We start from the raw sequence: 16,451 nt of genomic DNA, 5'->3' as shown, positions 1-16,451 counted from the left end.
AGCCGTGCGACGCTGCAGCGGTGCCCGGGAAGCCGCGGCCGTGCGCGCTCTGGCCGTGCAGCGCCACGTGCCGGCCCGGGGCGGGAAACGGGCCCGCCGCGTGCCCCGTGCCCACCGCGCCCCGCCGCCCGGCCCCGGCGCAGGCGGGTGAGGGGCTGCGGCAGCGCCGGGCGGGCGGGACCCCCGGGACCCCCGCCAGAGGCTCCCCCCCGCCGGCACCGACAGCCGCCCCCGGGGGAAGCTCGCCCGGTGCCGCCCGGCGCTGCTGCCCCGCGGTGCTGCCCGGTGCTGCCGGGTGCTTCTGCCCCGCGGTGCCGCCCGGCGGTGCTGCCCGGGCCGCTGGTAGCGGAGGAGCCGAGCGGGCGGACGGACGGGGCAGCCGGTACGTGTCGCAGCGGCCTCGGTGCGCCTGGGCTGCGGGGGGCGGCGGGCGCCTGCCCTGGCCCGGGGGGCGCGGCGAGGCAGCCGCAGGCTTTGAGTGTAAAACTTTAAAAACCGAGTTGTTTTTTCTTTTCCTAGTGGGGTGCCCCTCCAGCCAGCCACGTGGTCCCAGTGGTCCCACCCAGTGGTGGGTGTCCCCGGGCACGCAGCCCCCCGGTGCTGAGGCGGGCGGCCCCCGGGCCCTGGAGCAGGATCAGCGCCGTGCGGTGCCAGTTCCCCCCCCCCCCCCCCGTTGCGGTACAGGTGGTGGGTTTGTGCCCACGGGAGAACAAAGCAAATGTGAGGCGTGTGGCGTGTGCTCGTTTGTAAAGCACTGTATGCAAAACCCTGGAGTTCATCTGCTATAAAAATATGACAAGGCTTCGCCTGGGAAGAGCTCTGGGTGGAAGCCGGGGGTGGAAGCCAGGGGTGACGGCCGGCGTGACGGGGGGCGCGCTGCTGCGGGCGCGGGGCGGCAGTGCGGGTGCCCCTGTGTGCGGGTGGCCGGGCAGCCCTCCAGCCACCATGGGGGCCCGGACATTGCGCGCGGTGGCAAAGTCCTGCGTGGGGTTGTTGGCGTTTTTCCTTTCTTTCGGAGGTGGAACTGTCTGGGCAGAGCTCTAAAAGGCAGCTGGCCTGTCGGAGGGACAGGCTGTGCAATCACGAGGCCCGCTTTACCGTTTTCCTGGTGCTGAGTCCCGCCGCTCCACAGGGCGTTTGCTTTTGCTGTCAGATCTATGTGCCTGACTTACACTTTTGTGGGGTGAAACTGCTCTGCTCCAAGGACACCTGTTAAACAGACACAGCTCACAGAGAAAATGTGTTTCAAAGAGGTCAGTGAGTGATGGTTCCTGGTACTTCCATAGCCTCTCTGCTCTCTCCTGGCCTTCAGGTATCTGTGCAAGTATTTCTGGGATGCTCTTTAAAACGTTTTTTTTTTCTTTTTTTCTCACCAGGAAAGTAGCAATGTGGCAAGAGAGCGATGTGTGCGTGGATATTGATAGCTCTAGGTCACTGTAGTTCTCTGGCATTCAAAAGATATCCCTGCTGTAGAAGGCCTAAATTAGAAGCAAAATGTAGATTGCCAGGGCTGATGATTAAGTGGTGGCAAAAGTCTGGTTCATCTCTCCGTATCGTATTTGGTCTTGTATGTCCTGACAAGCTTAATTTGGCCAGTATTTATAATCTAAGCTACAGTGAAGTGAGAGGTGGAAAAGCTGCAGGTTAGATCTAAAAGATGTGTCTTTTGTGCATCTCACAGTAGCCGCTGTTGCTTTTCACAGCAATACCCAGCGGAGTTCCATAGTTCCATAGGAAGCATCTCGGGATTTTTTGTCAGCTCCAGCGGTTTTCGATTTGGCTTGAATGATTTAATTTCAACAGTAGTTTCTGCCGTATTAGTGAAACTGACAGGGCTAGGTGTGTAACTCAGCAGATGCGTGGCATGAGAGGGAATGTCACCATGTTTTGTCAGATTTCTGGGTGACACTTTGAAGCCACAACAGATTCTGACTTCTTGTAATGGCAGTATGTGGCACTTCCACTTTTCTCATCCCCGCTCAAGGTTATAAGATTAAGTTTGAAAAGTGGGTCTTTGTTATCCATTAAGGAAAGAAATAGAGCCAAAATCTGCTTATGCTCATCCGGAGAGTTTGGCCTAAGAGATGTGTGCTCAATGAAGGTTACATCTGTGGTTTTTGAGTTGGTACCTGGTCAGTGCTTTGCCAACCATCTCTGCAAAATTCCTGTGACTGCCAAGCTTTAGCACTGGCAGACTATTGAATAGTCTTTTTCATAGGCATGAATTTCATACTAGATACACACGTTTTCCAAACTACTATGTCACGCAGTTGTATATCTGCAAAAGCAAGAGCCAAAACAGTGCTCTGTATTTTTTGCTCCTACTTAAACTGCATGCCCTGCTTCTGCAGGACTTGACTGTAGGGCTTCCCTTGAGGTTTACTTTGGCTGCATTTGAAACTAGGAGCAGCTTGGGATTTCTTGTAACATGCATTTTGGAGGAAGAGGGAAGGTGAATTTCTCAAAACTTTAAATTCTGTAAGAGGTAGTCAATGACTTGGAAGTATAATTTATACTTCCACCTACAAAATTAGAGGACAAAGGGAAACTGCTGTGTGATTTGAATAAAGACCTTGGCAAGCAGCAGAATTTTTCCTGATACTGTCCTGGCCTGTTGATGAGCCTCAAAAAAACAATCAAGAAGTAGGAAAAAGTCATAAATATTGGAGCTCTCATTCCCAGTGCTTGAAAAAGCCCCAGGCAGAAGTAATTGGAAAATACTTAAGATCTTATTGTTATAAGATGGCCACATTTTCTTTTAAAATTATAGTGCAATAATCTTTACTGGTGTGGAGAAGCTTGGTGAACGTAAAAAAATACTAATAAAGAATAGTTAGGAATGGTTCTGTTTTCAGTGGAAATAATCACGTTATTCTTGCATGTAATGTTGTGTCTAATATTATAGCAAGCTGCTGCAGTATTCCTGCCTCTTGGAGAAACAGCATGGAACAGTCTCCATCAAGGGTGCAGAGCTTCCATGTTAATAGTCAAGGTGCTGTTATCAGCGAGGAGTCTGAAAGAATTGTAACAAGTCCTAGTATTTGGTGCAGGGAAAAAAAAAGGTGTGTAACAGTGTGGCTGGGTATGGGAGGAAGGGTTTTATGTAGAGGAGTGAAGGCAGAGGGTTGATTAGTATTGATAACATGCAGCTGTGGCCTTGCCTCGAAGGCAGTGGGTTGATGACATGGATGATGTGCAGCTGTAGCTCATTCCTGCTAAGTAGTTAAATAGCCCTGAGGAGTGAGGTGGTTGGGTGGGGTTTGGTTGGAGGAGAAGCAGAATGGATGGGAGAATTTGACTGATGGTAAGGTTTTGTTGTGGTTGGCTAGTTTTGATAGTGCTGTGATAACGGGTGCCCTGTGTGAGGCTGACTGAGTTGGGTTCTGAGTACAACAACTGGTGTCCAATGTAGCTGAGACAAGCAGGAGAATCTGTACTCAGTAACACTGTGAGAGGTGAGCTGTTGCAATTAATTGATATGGGTGTGTTGTGATGTTTGTTGTCCATCTTAACTTAATTACAACTGTTTTATATGCTATATTGAGCTGATGTGGGCAAACTGAAAATCTGTAAGGCTGAATTTGCTTGCAGAGCAAAAGAAAGTAGGTACTGTTCTGACTTCTGCTGTGACTGAAGAATGATGGTATGTTGCAGGTGGTAAATGCTATTTAACTTCTCTCTCTTCTTTTGTATTGGGGTCTTCTAAATTGGTCCCCAGGATGAGTTACTTTAGATGTGTTATTCTGAACAGGCTTGCAGTTCCCAGCAGTGTTGTTATGTAGGGGAGGAGCACTTGGTTTGATGTGCTCCTGTGGGCCCTCCTGCCTTGTTTCAGCGTGCTATCTGTAGTTACTTTGGTAGTGGGGTGCTTTCCTAACAGCATTTAGGATAGGCTCCCTGTGCCTGCAGGGCCCTCAGCACCTGCCAGAGCCAAATGCTGCACAGGGATGCTGCAGGGCTGAGCTGTAATTCCCTGTGGTGCTCTCAGGGGCATCTGAAGCAGTGTTGCCCATCTGTTTTCCTGAGGTCCTTTTCAGCTTTATGTTTCTGTGTTTCCATGATGCTACTTGTTTTACTGCGTTTCCTCACAAGGGTCTTAAATAATTCCTTACACTTACATTTCTATGACATTTTTGCTAACCAGGTGGGAGTTCATGGAAGGAGACTGAGAAAAAATTTATGTACTTTCTGGCAGGTAAATTCACCTCAAACCCCCAAGAGATTCAGAGGAAGGAAGGGGGCTAATTATCTTATTGGGAATATGTAGGCTGAGAGCACAGAAACTTTCATTTGCATGCTGTTTCATGTGAAAGGGAGGATAAAATCTGCATCTTCCTGCATCAGAGACAATGATATAACTGTAAAACTTCAGAGACTTTGTGGTGTTCCTCACAGGTATCTTGTGTTCCGATGCTTCAAGTACTGTAAGAATTTGCGAATTGGTTCATCATCTAATTGGATAAATGATTAGAATATTTACACTTAGTTTCTAAACACCTGTATTTTATGGCTTGGCAAATAACATATGTTTCTGAATATTTCTGTGAGTAGCATGTTAATGTCACAGCATATATTGCTTCATTTTTTAAAGTTCTGTCTTTAATCTGTTCATTGCATTTTGTTAGTACCTCTAGGTCATTAGTGAAGTGACACCCAGGGGGGAAGAGAGAAATCAAATGACAATGCAGGTGATGTCTGACATTAGCCAAATGTCAGGTTTTCTGATGGAAGCATCAAAATTAATCTGAAAATGTTATACCAGTTTTAGTCATTTTCCTAAGAGATTGAAAATACAAGAGGCAGGCTGATGACATTTTGATTATAGTCTCAAATTGCGAAGACCTTACAGAACATACCTTCTCCTCTCACATAATTAAAACCTGCTGTCACCTTGATCTTTATTATATTTTTTTATGTCCTGGAAGGTCTCTTGAGTTTTGCGTGCTATCGATCCTTGTTGTTTGAGTAAATTTGACATGTCAATATTGCTCAGATGAGCAAATGGCTCTTTTACTTTGTATTTAAGGGTAAAGATGGAGGTGGGGGAATACATAGTAGAAGCAGCACTGTAAGATTATCAAGCCACTGGTACCCAAATCAGTGCAAGAAAGAGGATTGAAGAAGATGAATTGTGACTCATTAAAATGCTTAAGCGCGTGTCTAGCTTTAAGCCCTTGGGTTAATCCCACTAAGTGTGATTTCTGGGGGTACCCTCAGGTTGTCCTTAGGATCAGTTATGCTGTTTGTAAATACAGCGAACCTACAGCAGCAGCCCCGGGTCACCTGCTGGTGCATGCCAGGCTCTGCAGGGCTATATGGGCTCAGCTGCTCGCTGTGTCACCAGGTGGGTCCAAGAGCCTGCCTCTGGCGGCTTGAGAGCCAGCTGGGCTGGGGAGGGAGGCAGGGTCATTGGTGCTTTCAAACTCACTTTGAGTAGTGTTGCGGATATAGTCATGGGCTACTGTGACTCCTTGAGGGCGTCAGCAGACTGCTGAATCCAGACCCAAGATCCATCTGAGCCAGAGAAGTTATTCTTGTTCTCCATACTGGAAATAAGGATCACCACCCCCCCTGCAACTCTTCCCACCCACCCCCCCCCCCCCCCCCCCCCCCCCAACAACCCTATATAGTTACTGTTTAAGCTACTCTAAATGCATCCCCAGCATCTAGTTAAGTCTTATCAGGTTGCCCAGAGCAGCTGTGGGTGCCCTATCCCTGGCAGGGCTCAGGGCCAGGCTGGATGGGGCTGGGAGCCACCTCGTCTGGTGGGGGGTGTCCCTGCCCATGGCACGGGGTTGGAACTAGAGGATCTTCAAGGTCTCTTCTGACCCAAACTGTTCTATGATTCTATGAAATACATAAGCCAGTTGATCTTTGGATTGGCAGTGTCTCAGAACAAAAAAGTGAAATTAATCATTGCCTTGGTGATCCTTGTGTGCTGCTGACTCATCCAGTTTATGGTTGAGTAGCCAGGGAGGGCAGAAGGAAAGCTGGCAGGTGCAGGCGGTTGGGCACTCACAGCAGCTTGTTGCTTGAGCCCTGCTTCAGGCAGACTGGCTGGTCCTCCTGCTGCAGACCTCCCTGTTCGGGTGCTTTCTCTGCAGTGATGTTCAGTCTACTGCTGCCTCATGAGGACAGCTGTGCTGAGCAGCAGCAACATGTTAAGTTTTGTGAACTGAGGTGCAGCACTTTCAAGAAAAGCTTGCCCTTCAACAGATGCCTCATCTTAGAGGAGCTGCTGCTGCTTTATCTGCACGCTAACCCAGAAAATGAATGGTGCAGTAGCCAGAGAGAGGAAGATCTTTCCCAATTTAAACCATTTTAAAGCATATTTAGTTCTGCCATCTGTCGTAAACAGTAAAGCATCCTGCCTGAGTGTATTGTAAAGTGGCATTTTTATGGTGACAGAGTATAACCGGCTCTAATGTAGTTGAAGGGTACTGTATGCAGCTCTAGTGGTAATTCTAAGCGTGATGCAGTGGAAGGGCTTGGGAGCCCCTGGTTCAGCTGCTGAACAGGTGAGGTGCTTTGCAGAACAACTCTCTGCAGATCTTTGAGAGAGGTTCAAAGTATTCATTTCCAAAGCAGGCTTTCTGGCCCCTGCTAGGGAATGTTTGCCAAACCTTTGGCTCTAGCAAGGTCTAAAGTTAGTCTAGTGGTCCTAAAAATGAGCAGCTTCAGAGGGAAGGTGTTCCCTGTGTCACAGAATACCTGAGTGTATCTGCTTTTCCTGTACACACTGCTCTTTGCAATCTCTGAGTTTTTAGCTTTTTTCTGTCACTAACATACGCACGTGAGGACTAAAAGGATTAACTTTTAAAGTTTTGATTTAAATCTCAGAATCTGGAAGCTGCTGCTTACGTTCTTGAGGATGTTTATACCATTTGTGTGGAAACAGAAGATTCTGTTGTGTCTAGCTCCTGACACTGAAAATGCTGTTTAGGTAGATGCTGTACAGCTGCAGGTGCCAGTAGATTGTTTTAGTTCAACTGCCTTCAAGTAAGATCTTTTGTTGTTTCAGATGTGCTTTCCTACTTTATTTGCTGCACAAATACTTCCTCTGGAGTTTTTGACACCGAATAAAGGTGATGGAAGCCTGGCAAGGTTCAGTCCTGCCACTGCATTGCGTTTGTGAAGTCTGACATCACCAGCTCTGGCAAGGGGCGTTCTTGAAAAAGGTTTTATTACTGGATCCTCAGCTGAAACCCCAATTAGCGCAACTGGTGCAGAGCTGAAGTATTGCAAAACACAGTGAGCCTGTGGATGAGAACTTATATAGGAATATTGTGAAAGTTTAGGCTTTTGTTTGAAATCAGCAGTTAATACTGCGTGCCCCCCGCCCCTTCTTCCCTTCCTTTGTAGCTACAATCATCTTAGTGCAAACGGATTCCTTTGCAGGCAGTAATGATCCTGTTTCCTGCGGTTTTCTCTGCAGTCGCACAGCTGAAGCTGTGTGGGGTTTGACCACAGGGATCATTCTTGGGAAAGAAGAGGTGCCTCTTCCCTCCCACCTCATTGGAACTGCCATGTGTGGGTGCCGAGTAGCTCATCCGATGTTCCTGGAAAGCACGGGGTGTATTGAGAGCGCCAAGATCTGCTGCACTGTCTTACACATGGGTGTTCCATATGAAGAGTGGGTATGGGCAGTGTTATTTGTAGCTGTGGTGTGCTGGGGTTCAGAGCACTTCAACCTGTTGTGGGGAACAGAAGTGAATTGTGGCTGGTAGGGTTTGGTCATTGCCAGCACTGAAGTGACCACTCTGTGTTACAGATGCAGTGCATGTCTACTTCAGGACCAGGAAAGCACCTCTGTGCCCAGGAAACCTGTCAAATCTCCGAGTCATTAGGATTCCTACCCAAGTTCTGGGCAAGCGTGCCCAGGAAAGGTGAATGGAAATTGAGATAGCTGCAGTGGAGGACTGTTAGGGTGATTGTGGAACGTAGAGCCTTTTGTCTGTGAAAGAACTAGACTTTCCATGGAGAATGTCCTCATCCTGGTTTTTGTGGGGGAACACATCCTAATTAGGGGCACGGGATTTCTGGCACCACTGATAAGTGGTTTTCTGCATAGCTCCAGTTAGAAGGATGAGTAGCCTCATAAAAATCAAGTAAGATCAAGGCTAGTTGAAGTGACTGTAATGGGAGGGCGGCTTAACGCTGCCCAGCCCAAGAACTGGAGTACATGCTGAGTCTGGTGAAAGGAACAGGTTATGGCATCTGCAAGTCCTTACTACTTGTCTCTTGAAGTGAACAAAAGCTCTTATGTCAATTGACATAACAAAGAATTCTGTGGCAGATTTTTTCTGGCTTTAAATGAATGGCAGGGCATGTAAAACAAATGTGTGTAACATAAGATTATTTTAAAAATAGCAGATGTTTTGACTGTTGACTGCAAACATGATTTTCAGTAGTAAATTCCACTGCAAGGGGGAGCAAGGGAGACTGTCCCAAGAGGTTTTTCTGGACTGTCTTATCCTAAAGATTTGCACAGGGTTTCCTGTCAGTGGCTTTTATTTGCTCGTGTTTCTCCTGATGGATGCTTTTTGAAAAGTGGTCTTTAATTCATATGTACTAAAATTTGCATTCCCTTAATGCAAAACAGATGCACTGATATCACCAGTGACAATGAGTTAAGCTCAGTTCAGAGTTTTCTCAAGGATATTAAAATGTTATGGAAGACTAATGCCCAGACAAGAAAAATCCCACAACAGTCCTAAAGCAATCGTGGAAAAAATGATGTGGATACTTGGACTTTACATTTTAATGAGACTCTTTGGAAACCTTAAATCCATTTTAGTTTCCTCTTCTAGGCTTACAGAAGGGAGAAGACAATGGCTGTAAAGAGAAAATTTGGCATTAATGTCGGTGAAGAAAAGGGTTATGCTAGAGTATTAAATTCCTTTGCAGATACCCTCTGCATATAGTGAATAAGTAGAAATAGGTTTAAGAAACACTGTAAAATTAAACTTTATAAGATTACTTTTTTATGGAATATGCAGTGGCTGCCACATAGAATAAATGTATGTTTTTCATTATATTTTTATTATGCATTTAAAGCACATTAAGGAGCAAACAACCATCAAAGAAAAAGAAACTTATTAGATTTAGCAAGTAATCATATCAGTTTTATGTATGGTTATATTTCTTGAAAACAGGGAAAGATGCATGTCAGATGTCCTTTCAGGCTATTTAGTAAGACATTTTTCTTTGGCAGAACAATATTAATGGCTCTTTTGCTATGTTCATGCTGTATTGCATGAGCATTTTGTCTTTTTTATTATAGTTTCTTATAAGTGTGCCATTACAGCTTGAGCAATCCAGTAGAGCATGTGGAAAAAATATATTACTTTGATTTTTGTCTCTAAATGGGCATTAGTTTGTATGTGAGCTTCTAAATTGTTTAAACATTTAGGCAAACATTTGCGGTTTTGTGGATGGTCTTGAAGAGTCATTTCACATTGTCCTCCAGAAATGAAATTTGTGCAGTTATGATAGTTTAACATAGGTTTGGAATATTTAGTGATCCAAGGTTGGTTTTGTCTTTTGGTTTATCTTTTGTGGATAACGTTATTTGTCATCTGTTCTTCATCAATGTTAAATACGCCTCAGGTTTTGGTCTCTGCCAGGCAAACCTCCACTGACTGCTTTCCCTGCCATCCCCCAGCCCTGACTGGGGCTGCCTCCTGCCCATGCTCAACGTTTTAGCTTCAGGACACCAGCTTGCCTCAGCTGGTTACTGGTGCTTTGGGAGCTCTATGTGTCCTGGCTATGTGATTTATGCTGTTGGAGGGCTGGTCCTTGGCTATCGCTTCTCAGTGTTGGGGGTGTGTCTGTATTTCAGTTCAGGAGGTGCTTTGAGGCATCTGTGCTGTATGCCATGTGTTGAGTACATCGGGCTGCCCACGCTTCAGGAAATGTATTGGCGATGGGTATTTTTTTAGTGCTTGCATATATCTGAGTTCCCCTGATCAGTGTATTTTTTGAAAGGATGACATTTGCAATTGCTGGTCCAAGATGTTTGGAAATGTCGCAAACAAATTGCCCTTCAGTGATCTTCATTTCAGTCCTGCAGCTTCTTAGCAGGGCTGCTGGGCGCATGGGTTTTCTTCTAGAGCCTGTGGTCCCCTCAAGCCTCCAGCCCCCTGGTTCAGACACCATGACTAGATGGGCAGGGGTGACGTTGGCCAGTTCTTGGATGGGTAAGTGGCCTCCCAAGAGGTACGCCTGAGTCTGGGCTTAATTACTGCTTGTCTGAGGCTTTGTGGGCTGGTTACAAGGCAGATGTTATGATGAATTTGTATCAGTGCTAGAAGGAATTTAACATTGTCTAGACTTGGATAAAATACTGGTTTTGTTGGCCTAAGTAATACCATTGTAGTAAAGTTAATGTGAGTATTGAATGGGCACTTTAATGGAAGTGCTGAAAGCCAAAAGGGCAATGCTTGTTTTCATGGTGAATCGCTACAGTAAATTTAGCAATGAGACTTGACATTCTCTGCCTAATAAGAGCAATTTTTATGCTCAAGTTGTGACTCTCTTTATACAAAGGAAAAATAATGTTAAGCAGTAGTGTATAGCTTTAGCAGCTTCACAGTTTCTACAAATGTCAAAGTACTTAGTCATTTAGTTGACAAATGTCACTTCAGAAAAAATAATTTCTTAGTGGCAACCTGATTTATATTTGTGTAACACAATCCTTTTTTTTTGTAAAAAGTAGATTTCTTTTAAACAATTGTTAATCTAAGATTCATTTCACTGAGTTTTGGGATACCATATTTTTATGCCATCTATTACTAGAGCAACATCCTTGAATTTCTTTTTGTACAGAAGGTCCTTCAGCAACTTTTTCATCATGTATTAAACATTATAGGTATGTTAACTCTTGAATTATTATAGGAAAATTAGTTAAGGGTATGTATGCAGTAGTGATCTGGGGCATCCTAGACAAAGTGGAGCTCTGTTGCTCTGGGCAATGGGCATAGGTGAGAAGAGGCCACAGGCTTTGCACAGTAACAGTGACGAGGAGTTTCACTGATACGCAGAGGTGAAGGATGTGGCATGGTGAGTGACTGCTGTTAATCTGACTTAGAGCCCTGTGTTGGGTACCTCTGTGACAGCCAACGCAAGTTTTTATTAGTTTGGTGCGAAAAGTCTGTGCATCTGTGAATTAAACTAACTCAAAGCTAGATTACGCAGTTGGACAGCTTTTTGTGACCCACTGCGTACTTCATGCTGCATTTAATGTGGTATAAGCCAAAATTTGTTAACGTCAAAGCATCTTCAGCACTTAAGTTTGGGAACATATTCAAAACATGAAAGATAGCCTTAAAAGCTACAAAGAAAAACAGTAAAAAAAATTTGTAATTAATAGATCACTTCTTCCTCAAGCACCATTTAGGGTTTTTAGGTTTTGTATTTGCTTGTAATTTGCACCACACACACACCCCCCCACCATGCTGCTAGGAAAGCATTGTTCCTTTCTTGCTCCTTCTTTCTGCATGACTTCTGTGCTTTTTTTTGAAACATTTAATCAAAATCTGTGTCTAGTTGCATTAAGCTGTTTCTGAAAGTGTTCAGAAAAATGACTACTGCTTTTGCAGCAGGATGTCTTTTTGTTGGGCTCAGTCAGCTGTGGGATTGTATGGTTTAAGTGTTTAAATAAAGATATCACATTTCTTCATGTCTTCAGGAACATATGCTGTAAGACCAAGAAATGCCAGAGAAGGATTTAGGAAAATTACAGAAACTGATATGCCATTGTTTATAGTACTGAGTTGTTACCTTGTTTTACAGTTACATTGTTCCAAAATTTAAAGGGTTTCCTTGTTTATTTGAATGAAATGACCAAGAAAGAATAGTAATCACGGGGAGGAAATTAATTTACAAGATTAGAGATAAGTGTGCTTTGCTTGAGTGATAGGATACACCAGAGTGAGCGCAGTAATGTACAGCTGGCTTGTAAAAACAGCCATCCAAATGCTGCCTCTCCAGCAGAGTAAGTAATGTTCACTTGCTGCAGCTGCTTTCAAAGTTATTTGGCTGAAGATTCAGCTGAATTATCTGAGACAGGTTAGCCTTGCTTGAGGGAGTGTTATTTTGTAGAATTCTGGACTGATGAACAACTGGAAAAGTTTCTTCTAGATTCTGCGTGGTTCACATAGAACAGTAAAGACTTGTGGTTTATTTCCAAATGGGTATGATCCTCAGATAGATGCTGTTTATTTGAGCATAACTTCAGTTTAAGGAGCTTCCACTCTTTGGGGGGTCTTGGCCATCAAATAAAGGGAGAAAGGGTGATAAGCACTTATAGAGATAATACTAGTGCTTATTTTCTGTCCCAGATGGATGGGATAGTACAGGGATGTGCCTTTGTAGAAATGCTAGAGGATTTATTAATGGCTTTAAATTTTAATCTGTGCAGTCTGTTTCATGAAAAACTTCCCTCATACTGTGCAACAGATCCTGTTTTTGAGTCTCTGATCATGTGTGATTTTTTTGCTGTATGTACAGTAGGGCTGGCCCTGGAGATGTGTGACGAATGTGACTTCTGGTCACATTTGTGCTGTGTGTTAGCTGGCTGCTTACAGTTGCTTCCCCAAAACTGACTGAAGTTGTCATCAGTGAGCTTGGAGTGGTACTTAGTCAATATCTAAATATTGTTTCCTTTATGCTTTTGTTTGGGGTGTCTATTATTATTTTCCCATCATAAGCACCTGTATTTTTATATATAATTTTCTGACAATTGTGCTTTTAATGTTAGGGTACATGTGTAATTCTGTCATTAGGACAGTCAATTGCACTGTTTAATGACGTTACCTCAATTTCCTTACAAAGCATAATTAATAAAGTGTGACAGACGTGCACACCGGCAGTTTTGAAGGACTGGTTCCTTACATGATAGCTTCATTCCATTAAGGAAAATGACAGAAAAGCATTTGAACTGTATTGCAAGGTGATTCTAAACTGGCTCTGATCAAAAATGTAAACTGAGTTTTGAAAGAGGGAAGTAAAAGAAAGTAAAAACTTGGCATTTAATTCAATAATTAATTTAAATTTAAACATTTAACCCTGAGAGAAGACTGACTAGATCAACTGTATAAACAAGCAGATGGCAATTGAAGGAGCTGCACTGCTGCCACCTGAGTTCCCCAAGCCGGGTGCTGCTGCAGAGGGTAATCGGCTTTTTTGGTTGGTGACCCAGGGTAATGATAACTTTCATGAGCGAGGATGCCCCTTCAGAGCTGGAGGAGTGTGACATTCAGTTGATTGAAGATGTGGCTGCCAGAGATTGAAAGTTCAACCTAGTGTCTGATTTCGATCTCTGCTAATGTTGGTGCGTGCTGTTGCCTGAAACTTGGGCAAAACTTGAGGCTGTCTTCAGATGAGTGGGTAAGAGGTCTTTTCCGTAAGTTGATAATGGAGCATGATTAGTGTGTTTGAAGACCCCTGGTGGGTGTGAGCAAGGAGGAGAAACTCTGGTGTCCTGACTGAACAGGATTGTGAGTTAAGAGACCACCCAGAAGCCCAAGGAAGATGAGATGTCAGTGAGGGGGGAGTGATCAGTAGTGTCAAAAGCAATGGGAAGGCAGGAGGGAGAGGCTGGAGGAGTGGGGTGCAGAAATGTCAAGAAAAGGAATGTTTTCCTGTTATTCCCTTAAGGTTATTAGCTGTAATGTTTCCAAAAGGTTAAGTTGAATCTATAGGAACAAAGATTAAGGGTGTTTGTGGGAGGCCTGAAAAGTGAACTGCTCTGATGAAGAATTCCTGTATGATTTTTCTTGGTTCAGTGTGTTTATGCAGATGATGCATTGTGTAACACTTACTAATGCTGAAATACTTCAGAATTCTGTCATACCCAGTGAGATAACATCTTTTTTTTTGAGGGATGCTAAAATTTCATTGTTTTCCAAAATCCTCCACAGAACAGAATGAATTTGTGCTGAATTATAGCAGTTTATGGATGCACATAAAGTAGCCTGGTGTGACACCAGCAGGGCCACATCAGTCACGGCGAGGAGAGTGCCTCTGAGCAAGGCAAGCCACAGAAGTAGCTTGTGTTGTTTCTGATCCGTGTAATCTAGTTTGCTGTTTCTTCAGAGCTGATGCTAACGGAGGGAAGGCAGGCTGTTGTGGGGAATGTTTGGCCTCAGTCCCTTTGGGGGTAGTAACTCCTTCCCCACCACGTGGGATGGGATACTTGCCCCTTGTTTGGAGAGGGTGGCGTGGCCTTGCTCCTGTGTCCCCATCCAGCTCTGCAGGGTCCAGCGAATAAATCTACAAGCCTGTCTCTCAGCTGGTGAAGGGGCTTGGTCTGCTTTGGGCTGCGAGGGGGAAATAGCCCCTTGTATTCCTTCTGCCTGGGAAGCGGCTGTTGGCTCCCAGCCCTTGAGTGGTGGCTCCTGGTTAGAGCAGTGTGCTCTGCTGTTTAATCCAATGTGTAAATTCACCTGGGGTGAAATTCTGCCATGCACCTTTCTAAAACCTTCAATATGAGCAGTGTGCTGTGCTGGTGCTCCAGTAAATTGTGGGGAAGGGGGGGTTTATTGAACTTCGTGGGCCATGGGCTATTTTTTTCTTAGCAACTGAGAACAGCTCTGGCCCACGTGGATTGGAAAATACTGGTCAAACTAATTATCATTTGAATGCTGATTTCTACCTCACTTTTCTAAAGCAGAGTCAAAGATTTCCTTTTATTCCTTTTGTCACATAAAATTGGTGTTATTTTAGTGCCTAACAGCCTCTAATCGTGGGACCTTGGTGTGCCTGGCTGCATGCAGACATAGTAGGAGTAGTCCTTTGCTCTGGAGCAAACCTACAATTTAATGGCAGAGATGGATGTGGGTTGGTGGGAGGAATATAGCATGTAAGCAAGATGAATAATGTGGAATCAAAATTAGCTCACTGTCTTCAAGTACTTTAAGAATTACAGAATTAAACATATGTGCTTTAAACTACACATGTGGGTAAGTGCTGTTCTAAACTGGGCTAAATAACGCACCTGCTTGCTGTCTTGCATTGACACCTCCAGGCATGGACGCACTAAGTGTGTTTTGAGGTTTTATATTTTTTTGACTTCAGTTTGACAGAATGTGTTTGAGAAAGTTAACATTGCGTACATGCTGGGTGGGCTTTCTCCCCTTGAAAAGCTGCTTTGAATTAATATCTCCAATGTGTTAAGACTTATAAAATGTGTCGTATGACTAAGATGATGTAGCTGATCCTGTCACCTATGGTAAGCTTCTGTTCCAGACATCAGAAAGGGTATTGTGTGCTCTAAACTGGCCTGTTCTCTAGATTTTTGGGGTGGAAAAGTTTGACATTACCTAAAGGCAGAGTCTACAGATGTCACCCACCCACATGGTTCCTTAAGCATGTAGGCTACTGTAAGCATTCGGTACCGTTTGAGTGATCTCTAATGAGGATAACAAAGCAGAAAGAAAAGGACTTATTTTGTGTTACTCTTAGAAGCCAAAATATGATTGAATTTTCTTCTGCCTTAGGATCTGCAAAGTAGTTACTAGAGACTTCAGTGCGGTATTAAAGACACAAACAGATTTGACAAAGTCTTCTTTTCCCCATGGAATTTGTAGTAAATAGAGATAAATTGTTTCATCTGTTTTCTGTTTATTAACCAGGACTGTATCAAATTAAGTTCCTCTAGTATTGGTGTAAGATGGAGATATAATCACTACAGCTCTATTTAATCATTTCTCTGCCAAAATGAGCTCATAGGCAGTGAGACTTGAAGAATTTACAGGCTCCATGTTAGGCCACGTGTGTGTGCATGTGCAGAGATGATATTTAAAGGTATAGCTTGGGAATATCTGCTAGAATGCTCTTTTATTCTCTCTTGCTTCATTTATTCCTCCTTTTGGTGGTACTTGTCTCACCTACAACTTTGATACAACATGATCATTTATTACCATTTTTTGTGCAGAGAACTGTTTTTGGAAACAAAAATGGATGTTTGTCTAAACAAAGCTTTTTAGAGCTGTGGTATCAGGTTGGAACGTGGCTCTGGAGGCGGTCTGGATCCATTCTCCCACTTGGAGGGGGCCAGCCAGGTTGCTAAGGTTGCATCTAGTTGAGCTTTGAGGTTCTCCAATGCTGGAGATCACACAGCTCGGGGTAACCTGATGTGAAAGCTGCAGTTGTTGTTGAGAGTCATCTAGAGAATGGAAGAACCCCCTAAGACAGGTTAGAAATGCACTGCAGTTTCATGTATGAATTTTAAGTTTAAGTAGCATCCTCCTCGCTGTTTTTGCTGAGTCTAAAAACTGAATAGTTTTGAACAACCAGTTTCAGAAAACAGTACGTACTTGGAGAGGTCTATGTCCCAAAACTGGTTGGTCCTTTTTGGCTTGTCTGTAATCACTAACTTATTTCAGAGTAGCACACAGGATTCAAAGAGTACTTTAGTTGTATTAATGTGGTAGATTCATTTGATCAAG

General features: G+C 44.2%; 1 long non-coding RNA gene across 28 annotated transcripts in view; it reads left to right on the top strand.

Annotated features, from left to right (window-relative positions):
- Positions 1 to 313: 313 nt before the first annotated feature.
- LOC119147883 overlaps positions 314 to 16,451 on the top strand; it is a 206,755-nt gene continuing 190,617 nt past the window's right edge. For 26 of the 28 annotated variants that reach the window (XR_005104200.1, XR_005104204.1, XR_005104202.1 and 23 more), the window contains exon 1: positions 314 to 382. This is a non-coding gene — a long non-coding RNA (uncharacterized LOC119147883). The remainder of the gene's footprint in view (positions 383 to 16,451) is intronic. The other 2 variants (XR_005104209.1, XR_005104207.1) reach the window with 1 other exon arrangement.

Source organism: Falco rusticolus, chromosome 4 (genome assembly GCF_015220075.1).
Source record: "Falco rusticolus isolate bFalRus1 chromosome 4, bFalRus1.pri, whole genome shotgun sequence".
Lineage (NCBI taxonomy): Eukaryota > Metazoa > Chordata > Aves > Falconiformes > Falconidae > Falco > Falco rusticolus.
This window is presented reverse-complemented; position numbering and strand designations above follow the sequence as displayed.